At 30.7% G+C, this 12330-nt stretch overlaps 1 long non-coding RNA gene across 1 annotated transcript in view; it reads right to left on the bottom strand.

Annotated features, from left to right (window-relative positions):
* Positions 1-9339, bottom strand: part of LOC109330154 — a 14083-nt gene extending 4744 nt beyond the window's left edge. Inside the window, exons 1-2 of the long non-coding RNA XR_002105633.1 lie at positions 8978-9339; positions 5093-5095 (exon numbers count right to left, since the gene is read on the bottom strand). This is a non-coding gene — a long non-coding RNA (uncharacterized LOC109330154). The remainder of the gene's footprint in view (positions 1-5092; positions 5096-8977) is intronic.

The raw sequence follows: 12330 nt of genomic DNA, 5'->3' as shown, positions 1-12330 counted from the left end.
TCAACCGCATCCGCGTGATCCGAGAGGGACTACATATGGGCTCTAATAAACCATTTGGCGGTGATGGCACATCCATTAACCGCCCTCCTATATTCAGTGGCGAAGGTTATGCCTATTGGAAGGTTCGCATGAGAATCTATATCGAGGCAATAGACACAAACATTTGGGATTCCATTGTCAATGGTCCATACATTCCACTTCATATGGTGGACGACGAGTCTAAAGAAAAGCCTAAAGGCTTATGGATGGATATTGATAAAAGAAAGGTCCAACATGACCTTAAGGCCAAGAACATTATTACTTCGGCCTTATCTTATGACGAATTCTTTAGAGTCTCGCAGTGCCTTAATGCAAAAGAAATGTGGGATACTTTGTAAGTCACCCACGAAGGCAAAAGTGAAGTTAAGTGCGCTAGACTAAATGCGCTTACGCATGAGTATGAGTTATTTCACATGCTTCCTAATGAATCTATATGTAGTATGCAAAAACGTTTTACTCATGTTGTAAATCATTTGATCGCCCTTGATAAAACTTTTACTAATGTTGATTTGTCTAACAAAGTTTTGCATTGTCTTGATAGGAAATGACTACCAAAGGTAACCGTGATAATGGAGTCAAAGAACTTAGATAACATGCCATTAGCTATTCTGTTTGGGAAACTCCAAGAATATGAAATGGAGTTAGGGCGCTTGACAATGAATGAAGAGTTAGACAAGAACGGAATCACACTCAAGGCTACAAGATTTCAAGAAGATCAATAAAATGAGGATTCTAGTTCAGATTCTAATTCCGATAAAGACTTGACTCTCCTATTTGAGAAATTCAAAAAGTATCTTAAGAAGAAAGGAGGGATCAAAAATCTAAAGAAAGAAGCCAAGTACTCAACCAAGAAAAGCAAGATTCCCAAAGAAGGCTTCACTTGCTATGGGTGTGGAAAATCGGGCCACATGAAGCATCAGTGCCCAAGCCACCTCAAGAAAGTCCATAACAAGAAGAACAACTCTCGAATGTCCAAGTCAAAAGAAGCATACATTGTTTGGAACGATTCCGAGAAAGATTTGACTTCAAGCTCATCCAATGAGGAGAAAAATTCAAAGGTATGCCTTATGGCACAAGTGCATGAGAAGTGCACATCTAGTGATGAAGATGAAATCCTTGCGCAATCTTTTCTATCATTTTCTCTTTTATATTTCAAGATGTTTTAATGCGAGTTTGGAGCTGATATTTTGCATGCTTATACCTTGCTATGTTCTTGTTAATATTGCATAAAAGTATCTATTGTATATATGTTTGTGTGTTGGTTAATAACTGTACAACTTGTTGTTCTGATCATTCTGGTTCTGTTACTGGTTAATCGATTATGAATAGTGCTTAATCGATTAACTGTGCATTTTTCAGCAAGTGTGTAAAAACCCAAAAAGTGGAACTTGAGCTTCGCCACACCTATTCAACCTCCCCCTTCTAGGTGTATTCTACCACTGATACCTAACAAAGTAAGTTTTATAGTTTTTAGTTTATAATTCAAGAGGAGAAAGGAGAAGGCAAATGAGATGCAAAAATCCATTTTGTAATCTCATTTGGAACTTAAAGCATCCAATCCTTGGATGGATGGCTCATGCTCCTAACAATTTCATTTAAAAGTCGATTATGTATTACTTCTTCTTCTTTTATTCTAAATTTAAATTTTAATCATTCAAGTTGGTGCTTTGGTTAATTTTATTTGTTTGAGAAGTTCTTAAAGCTCGTTTTAGATTGATCACCTAAAACCGATTTCAAGTCATGCACAATTACTTGTCTCAAACACTTAACAAATAAACTAAGAAGTAGTTGTACTACTTAGTTTATTTGCCAAATTAAACATGCTTTTCTTAAGATCTTATATTCATTACTACTTCAATATTAGAGTAGCCAAGATTAGGGTGTGACAACCTAATCTCTTTGTGGATGTAGTATTGTTTAGTAGTGAATATAAGTGATCATCATTCTACCATTTTAGGACATACACTAAAAGGAGGATTTCAGACCTTGGTGATTGGAGTTAATCAAAGTAAAACATAAGAACTTGTCTAAGTAGTTCAAACTCAAAAAAAGTTGAGAAATATATTTTCCTTATTCAAATTGATCTTGACTCCTAAAAAATTTGTGAATATTTAGTTTTATGTTTCTTGTTGACTTGTTTATATTCAATTCACAACAAAACCAACCAAAATATGTTTAAACACATTATTTGTGCATTGACATATTCATATGATTCATTCTGTTAGGAAATTCCTTAAGGTTCGACATAACCATATACCATACTACAATTGAATCTTGAAAGAGGTGTAAATTATAAAATAGTAAAGTGTTATCAATAAATTTATTTGTTGAAACACCTTTTAATATACAAAAGTGAAGAAGCCAACTAACTAACTTTTATTTATTGTTATTTACATTCCGCAATTTATTTATTATTTAATACCAACCTTCCCCAAGGAAGAAGTTTGGATTGTTAATAAAAGAAACCCTAAAGAGAGTAAATAAATAAATGTCACTTAACTTTATTATTCTTTTGTTCTTTATTTATTTATTTGTTTCTAACAACTAACTATTCATCATTTTTGTACATTAGAATACCATTAAATCGGTGTTGGAATTTATTCCAGAAAACCGAGATGGTATTCAAAGGTAGTTAATAATTATGTAATAGGGGATTGTTTCGATACCATTGTACCGACGTTAGAATTTATTCTATCAAAGCCGAGATAGGGCAAAGAAGAAATAACTTATTCATATGATTATTAGAAGTAAGTTGTAACTGGAATCTTCTTGAAACCATTATACCGACGTTGGAATTTATTTCAACAAAGCCGAGATGGCGAACAAAGAATAAAACCGAATTCACTTACTTAACCAAATAAAGGAAACACATCGAAGAGAAAACTTCGTCTTTCAACAAATTGGCACCGTTGCCGGGGACAATTTGTTGAGGGGGAAAACCTCTAAAAAACTCTTTCAACAAATTGGCGGTACTGCCGGAGAATTGCTTTAATAATAGAATTTTCATATTTATATGTCATTCATCAATAATTGTGCATAAATTTATTTTTGTTTTTTGTACAAATTGTTTGACTTTGTACAAAGATGTAAATTATTAAATATGTATATTATTTGTCTACTAACTTTTCTTGGAAAATAGACAGAGAAAACCTTTCTTGTACATGAACAGGAACAAACAAATTGAATTTTGTCTTGATCCCGAGATAGAGAAAACACTCAAAAAGAAGAAAAAAGCACAAAAAAGGGCTCGTCAAGCAAAACCAATCATCCAAGAAGAAAGGATAGAAATGACAGAGAATCATGAATCAAGGGCAAAGAATCAAAATAGCATTGGTGGATTTGTCTGTTTTACCCCTAGAAATATGATCAGAATAGGAAGACCCTCAGGCACTCAAAGGCCACCAGAGATGAAAACTGGGTTGGTACAACTTTTGTACGCCAATCCTTTCGCTGGTCTAGATCATGAAGATCCGCACAATCACCTCACAAAATTCTATGAGCTGGTAGGGACTGTTGGGATCTCTGAATCTGAGGAGGAGACCATTTTTCTAAGGCTTATTCCGTTAACACTTATTGGAAAAGCCAAAGAATGGTTCCTAGATCTTCCGCCACACATTCAAAACAACTGGAACATGATGGAGGAAAAATTAATGTCAAGATATTTTCCGTAAGGAAAATTCATGGACTTAAAAACTACTATCTCCACTTTCATCCAACCTACGGGGGAAAGTCTCTGCGAAGCATGAGACAGATTCAAATCCATGCTAAGAAAATGGCCCAACCATGGTTTCGATGTTCAAACTCAGATCCACATTTTTGTTAATGGACTCCAACAGCAGCACAAATGGATCTTGAACGCAACTACATGCAGACAGTTAATGGCTAAACCACCGCAAGAAGCCATTGATATCATCGAATCCATGGCGTTAAATGATCAAAAGAGTCAACACCAGAAAAGGCCACCACCTAGGCAAGGTGGAATACTTGAATTAAGCTTAACTGATGCAGTACTGGCCCAACACAAATTGTTTCAACAACAACTGGAAGAGGTAACCCAAAAACTTAATGATTTGCCAAAACAATTGCGGAAAACCTCCAAGAAGCAAATTTATCGGTGTGACAATTGTAGTGAAGATCATGATTCTAATACATGCCAAAATAAGGAAATACATTTTGTGAGAAACCCTCCAAGGCAGAACTTTCAAAATAATTACCCTCAAGGGGATAATAATCAGTTTCATAGAAATCAGCCTTGGAGGCAAGATCTTCCTCAAAAGCAATCGTTCTACCCCTGGAACAATCAATTTCAACACCCCACCCAAGATAAGAGCATTAAATTGGAAGATACTCTAAACTAGTTTATGCAAATGACAATGTCAAATCAGAAGATTACCGATGCTTCTCTGAGGAACATTGGGATACAGATTGGGCAACTAGCCAAACAATTAGCTGAAAATCAGAAATCAACATTCTCAGCTAATACATAAGTAAATCCGAGAGAACATGGTAATGCAATCATGAGGGGTGAATCTGGCTCAACGGAGCAGTAGAAGGGAACAAACTTTTTTTTGGTAACCAATGTCAAGCTAGTGACATTAAAGAAGCGTTTGATGGGAGGCAACCCAATACATTTTGTTATATATTATGTTATTTCCCTTTCCTACATTTTCTCTTTATTCTATTTTTGTGAGTATTAACTACTTTCTTTTTTGTTAAAGAAAAGTTCTTAGGGATCAAACTCGGAAAACAAATATTTTTAGAATAAGAGAATTTTTTTCAAGAATGGGTTAATGGGCCAAGTCCACAAATTTGATTTTTTTTTTTCAAAAAAGGGGTCCAAAACATAGTCAAAGTCATGGTCAAGGCTCATAACTCGGTCAAGCCTTGACCACTGACCCATTGCCCAACATGGGGGACCAGGCGCTCAACACCTGTCTACTAGGCCATGTGCCTTGGAACCAAAAATCCCTCAAAAGGGGATTTTTTCTTGATTTTTGACAAAAAATCATTGACCAAAGTCCCTTGACCAGAGGCTTCCCACCCCTATATAAACACCCTTTCTTGATTTGCAAAGCACCAAAGCAAAAATCACCTCAAACAAAAATTTTCTCTCAAGTTCTCAAAGTTTTCTTTTATCCTCATCATGTAAGTATTCTCCTTATTAGACATTTTTTCTTTTCTTTTGTAAATCTCCATTTTTGTTTACTTAATCTTCTTCAAGAAAATGTGTAAGAGGCTTAATCCATGAAATATCTATATGCTCATACACATTTTACATCTTTATTTCCTAACTTTTTTGGAGTTTTTTGCACAATATGGACTTCTCTTAGGAATTTTAGAGTTTATCAAGTAGAGGCAAGGAAGTTGCAAGGGAAGACAAGAACTCCAAGTTTGTTTCCAAAGATGCTAAAAATAAATTCAAGGAAATCACACTCAAGAATGTCATTACTTTAGAGAAAATCATCAACTTGAGTGAGGATGACTTTGAAGGTTCTCTTTTCGTGGTGGAAAGGTATGGTTGGCAAAAGATTGCTCAACCAAAGAAAATGTTTTCTTTGGATGTTGTAAAACAATTTTTTTCCAACTCAATATCTTCAAGGAGGCAATGATCAATCGTTACACTTGGGTGAATGAGACCCAAGTTTCCTACAACAAGTACATGATCAATGAGTACTTGGGGAACCCATGGAATCCATCGAGTGAGGAGCATGACTTATGTGAATACCAAATAAAGCTCAATGCATCCTACATGGGTGAAGAAGAAAGTCACAAAGAGGAGTATGTGCGGAAGAGCTTATGCTTGGAAGATTTGGAGCTCAACATGTATGGGCCCATTTTCAAGTTTTGTATGACTCAACAAACCCAAATTTGGGCAAGTTTCATACTTTCCAACATTTGGCCTTCATCACATGTCTCAGATCTTCCTCTTCCTAAAGCAAAACTCATTAGCTCCATCTATGATGAAGACTTCATAGACATTGCTGCAGTAATCTCTGATGCTATTTGGGATTGCATTAACAAAGGTATCACTTCCATTATTCTTCCATTTTTTATCACTGACTTATGTAAATTTCAAAATATGTCTGGACCCCACAATGAAATGATGGCCCTCAAATCCGAAATCAATGTTGTTTATGTCACCAACTACTGCAAAGAAAAAACTCTCTCACAAGCTAAAACCGAGCTTAGAAAGAAGTATGGTGACTTAGACCCAGAGCAACCAATTAGCTATGGAAGGACCATGAGTTCTAAAGTAGATGCCATAATGAGGGAACAACAAATACAAAACTTGCAACAAAAGGCATGCTACCGTGGGATTAAGGGCATTTGTAAGAGTTTATATATCATTTTTGGTAAGAAACACAATTTCAAGGGAGGATCTTATGAATAATTTGTGGCAAAAACCAAGTGGCCCAAAGGAAGGTCTCAAGACACAAGTGAAGAAGGAGAGAAGGAAGATGATGAAGAATAGAAAAGTTTTTTCCGGTTTTCTCTTTCCCTAAATTTCAATTTCCATGTTATGTTGCATTTCTTTTTGAACTTTATGTCATCTGCTATTATGCTTTAATCTATGTTATGATCAATTTGAAGTTAAATAGATTGTCTTTTGTTAGCATTTTTTTTAAAACAAAACAATTTTTAAATCACATCAAGTAAGTCCCAAAAAATTTTAAGGTTTGAGGACAAGCCTTCATTTAAAAAGGGGGACATGAACTTGACGTAATTTAAAAATTTCTTGTTTAGATTGTGTAAATATGTAAAAAGTAAATTTGTTTGTTCAAAAACTCAAAAAATTTCAAAACCGAAATCAAAATGGCTAAACAAAATTCTTGAAACATGATCATATGATTAGAAAATGCTAAGCATACTTTGAATTAAGCTTTGAGTGAGAAAAATGAAATATATGCTAAACTTTTTTGAAAACATCATATAATGTCATAACTTGAAATTTTTGCAAATTGAAAATTCAATTTTGTGTAACAAGATCTTTGCAAACATCTTTTAAATCAAAAAGTGTAAAACCAAAACAAGTGAGGGAGTGGGTCAAACACACGTGAGAATCAAAGTGAGAAACAACATTTGATTTGTCTAATTAAACTTGTTTAAGTCTTTAAATCTCTTAAGTGCATAAAAATGATAAGAAATGATCAAGGCATGTTCCTTCATTAGTTGAACCAAAGGCCAAAAGTCCAAACCCAATTAGGATCATCCTTTGATAATTAATTTCATTATAAGATGACCCTAAAAAGGAAATGCATATTTTCATGGAAGGTGGTTCACTCTATGTGAACAATAAGAATAAGAATTTGGCAATCTACAAATGACACTCATTACCAACAAGACGTTAATATAGTGTTATAAGACTTTATTGGATCCCGAGGATGACCTCATTATTAACAAGGTGTTCATCTAGTGTTGTAAGGCTCCATTAGATCCCGAAGATGATCAAAATGTCAAGAGTTCGATTTTTGGCGCAACACTTGTTGGAAGTTGTAGTTACAAATCTCGAAAGATATTAGTTTCTTATCATAAGGTGATGAAATAATATGATTTTTTCTTTATTAATTATAATAGTGAATTAAAGTAAGGAAATAAGTTAAGGAATTTAAAATAGGTAAATCATTAATAAGTAAAAGAACATTAATTTCATTAATATGGGTAATAAACATTAATTTCATTAATATGGGTAATAAACATTAATTTCATTATAAGATGATACTAAAAAGGAAATGAATAGTTTTCATGAACGTGGTTAGCTCTATCTGAACAACTAGAATTTGGCAATCAAAAAATGACACTCATTACTAACAAGGCATTCGTCGAGTATTGTAAGACTCCATTAGATCTCAAGAATGACCAAAATGTTGAGGGTTGGATTCATAGGAACAATATTTGTTGGAAGTAATAGTCACGAATCTTGAATGAGATTAATTTCTTACCATAGAGTGATGAGATACTCTTAATAATACCAAAAAATGTCACTCATCCATTTAATTAATTATATTGGTGTATTTTTTGGGTTGTTGCATTTTCCAATGCATATATGTTTGTAGTTAATATCAGTTTTTTTTTATAAGCAAATATATTACAAAAGACAAATGGGGTGTGAACACAATTACAACTTATAAAAATGATTAATATAAGTATAGAGATCAAATATAATATGTCAATTTTAATTAAAATATTAATAGTTGAAACTTTTATCTTTGATTCAATTATGGATAAAGTATAATTTTTTAACTTATCAAGAGTGAAACTTTAACAAAGGCAAACTCTTTCATTTACATACTTATTATAACTGTTATTTTGAATTAGTATTTTATTTAGAAACTTGGATAGACTAACATATTTTTCTTTGTATTTACTGTTTTAGATGATTTTATAAATATAGATTTTAATTGGATCTAATTCAAAGTCGAAATCTTTCATGAATTTAAGTTTTTAAAAAAATAGATTAATGATGCTTTAATTGAAGGTCTAATCATTCTATTACTTTTTTATAATTAATTACTGTTACTTTAGATGAATATGTTATTCATAAAAATATTTATGTTTATTTTTAATTTATTTTAAATCGATAACTTTTTATCATAAAATTTTAGTAAAATCGACTTTGGGTCAAGATATACTAGTGTCCTTGCTCTTTTGATAGAAAATTAATCCCTTAGAATGGTGTGGTTCATGAGATTTTTTTTTGGATAAGCGGATGTTGGGTTGTGATGTTGTAATAAGAAAAAGGAAAGCATATTGATTCAAATTGAGTCTTATCACCAAAAAGCAAGAGATTTCAATGCAATTACAACATAATCTTTTTCGTGATGAAGAACAAAATAGACAAGTATTATGTTGAAGTCCTTTCTCGGACCACATATAATCCATAAGAAAGATAGAAGCACATTCATCTTAGAAAACATGCATTTTTATTAGAAAAGGGGACCCTTATTTCGAAAGATAAGAATAGAGATGTTTTGGGTGATAAATTTAAATACAAACACTTAGGATATGTGAATTTCAACCTAAGCAAAGGCACCATGTATTGTCCTTGCAGCCTGCACTGATGAACTTACCACCAACAATTTGCTTGCATCTGGCAATGCACGCAGGTTGTGTGCATGGGTTGAGTGGGAACATAGATGAACATTCCGCTGGTTGTAACTTCAAAACCATTAAAGTCAACACTGTTATCACTAGGAATAAAGTCACATTCTTAACAAAAGTTTTTGCCATGGAAAACTATTCGCTTGCCTCTTCAGAATTTTTGAATGATTCTCAATGACTTTGGTAACTTGAGATGCAGAGAAGTTGCATCAATATTTATAGGCATGATACTTTGGTTATAGATTGACTTATTTTATTTTATTATTTTACAAACAAATTTAGGAGTTATCTCTGATGGACGGTGGTTCACCGCATTTTGTGACTATTTTATTTAATAGAAATAAATTAAAAAGGTAATCTAATCATTTTTTTGTGACACTATTAAAATAAAAAATATTTTATGTCCAACTGTGGGTAATAAAATATTTTGTTTGGAATTTTTTAGAGTCGTTCTAAATTTTTTGCTCATGTATCAGTATTGTAGTAATTTTTAACTGCTTTATAAAATTAATAAGAGATTTTTTTATGACAAAAATATTTTTTTTAGATATTTTGAAAGCAATCTTACCTTCAATATTCAAATTTCAAGTAAAAGCAATTAATGGCAGATTTGTTCTAGGTATAAATAAAAATATTTTAATTGATTGGAAATATTAATAAGATTGATTTTACTTTATTTTCAACATTTATCATGTCACCCCTATAGAAAGAGACTTGAACACATGACAAAGGACACCCAAAATAAAAGAAATACACCAAAAAATAAAGAAATAGAGATAAGTACCAAAAATTAATAAAAACATAAAGAAGTAGGACGAGCAGAAACAGGTCATTTTGAAAGCAAAATAGATAGGTTAGTTATTAATTCTATTCTATCATTATTTTCCTCCATTCTATTTTTCTTAATAAAGGGAACCAACATCATAGAATCCTTGAACTAATTACTTTCTTATAGTTACGAGTTTCAAATACATTTTAATAATAAATAATGTTTTAATTAATTTATGATATTTGAAGAGCCTATTAATTGGCAGGCGTCATCTCTTTCTGTTTGTTCAAGCATAAATTCAGAAATACTTAAATATTTTATGAGTTCTAATTTTTTTTATCACTAAATGATGCTTTCAAATTTGAAGATAATATTAAGTATTTCTTTATTAATTATAATAGTGAATTAAAGTAAGGAAATAAATTAAGAAATGTAAAATAGGTAAAACTTTACTATTTAAACATCAATCTATCTATTTACTATTTAATTGAATTGCAACACAATCTCTAACATGTGTCATGACCTCATTAAATCTATTTGCCTCAAAATTCTTACCCAAAAAATGATTATATTATTATTATTATTACAATATGAATACATAACGTGTGTGAATACTTCAAATATTAAACTTTCAATATTGTTAACATGTTAACTATCAATAATTCAAAATGATTTACATTATTATTATTATTATTATTATCATTATTATCATGGTGTAATTTTCATTTCCTATTTTTCCCTTCACATTATTTAATTTTTACAAAAAAACTATATAATTCTAAGTGACTACCACCAATACATTAATTAACCACATATCTCACATTAAATTAAACATTATCATAAACAAAAAAAATATCATATAAAGTACACCAAACACAACAAATACATTCTAATTCAAAAAAATGAAATATATAAAAATTGAATATGTAGTATCACACAATATTCGCTGACAGACACGAAGTGCTTGTACACACTAGTTATCATAATCTTAATACATAATATTAAACTTCCAAAAAGTTAACATAGTTAAATAATATTTTGCATAAATCATTTAATATTTTGGCTATAAAAAAGTTAACTATCAACAATTTAAAATGATTTACATTACTATTATTATTACACATTATTATTATAATCTGAATACATAGCATGTGTAAATGGTTCAAATATTAAACTTTCAAAAAGTTAACGTGGCTAATTAACAATTTCCAACAAAAAAAAAATAATCTACAACGCGGTTAAATAATTTTTTGAATAAATCATTTAATATTTTGGCTATTGTTAACGTGTTAACTATCAATAATTCGAAATGATTTACATTATTATTATTATTACAATCTGAATACATAATATGTTCAAAATATTAAATGCTTATTATTATTATAATATGAATACATAATGTGTTCAAAATATTAAACTTCCGAAAAGTTAACGTGATTAAATTAACAATTGCCTAAAAAAGTTAATGTGCATAATAATTATATAGGAAAAAATTATCGTTTTCAAAATATTAAATTCTAATAATGATAATGATAATTGCTAGCTTTTAAAATATTAACATTTAATTTCCACAATCCCCTTTTATTTTCATACTTATTCATCATGAATACTTAGTGATTTTATTTATAACTAATGAAGAAATAATATAATTAACCATTATAACAATTTTTGAATATATATGAGTTACTAGAATAATTTATTACCTATTAAATGACATTAATGAATTCATCCTTAAATAATATAATGGATGAGATCCTTATTTTTAGAATATATATTACTTAATATCATTGTATTATTTAAATATACAAAACAACCATATTTAAAAATAAGAAATCAATTGTGAGTATATTCTTATATTAGATTAATAATGACTGACGAATCTGGTGGAAAAGTGGAAACTATTACGTTCGTTACAACTGGGACAATAAATGTGAATTCAATGGGTGAACAAAAAATGACAAGTATTTTGTTCAAGAGTAGTTGTAGGTTTATGGAAATGATTGACTTTTCCTAGAAGGAGATTTCTAAGAAACAATATGTGAATATTAATTAGATTAAATTGCGAGATGTTAATCCGTTTTCCTCCTTAGCCAACGACCAAGAGAATAATTCGATTTCAACTTTAATGCCTACTTTTAAGGTGACACACAAAATTAAAAATCTAAGCAACTAAAAACATGTTACCGATGAGGATATTATTAGCATTAATATCAATAACTATAATTCTCATACTAATTCTATTATCAATTGTCGTGGAAGCAGGATCATACCATTAATGACACAATTATTGAAGGAAATGATCATTCTTCTTTCATCAAAGCTATTTCAAATAACAAATTTCATTAATGTTATTTCATATTTTGAAATTACTAAAGAAAATATTATTAGCATTAATAGATTGAGAAAATCATAACAATTTTTGA

Source organism: Lupinus angustifolius, chromosome LG16, assembly GCF_001865875.1.
Source record: "Lupinus angustifolius cultivar Tanjil chromosome LG16, LupAngTanjil_v1.0, whole genome shotgun sequence".
Taxonomy (NCBI): Eukaryota; Viridiplantae; Streptophyta; class Magnoliopsida; order Fabales; family Fabaceae; genus Lupinus; species Lupinus angustifolius.
Note: the sequence above shows the minus strand (reverse complement) of the source record. Positions and strands in the feature narration are given on the sequence as shown.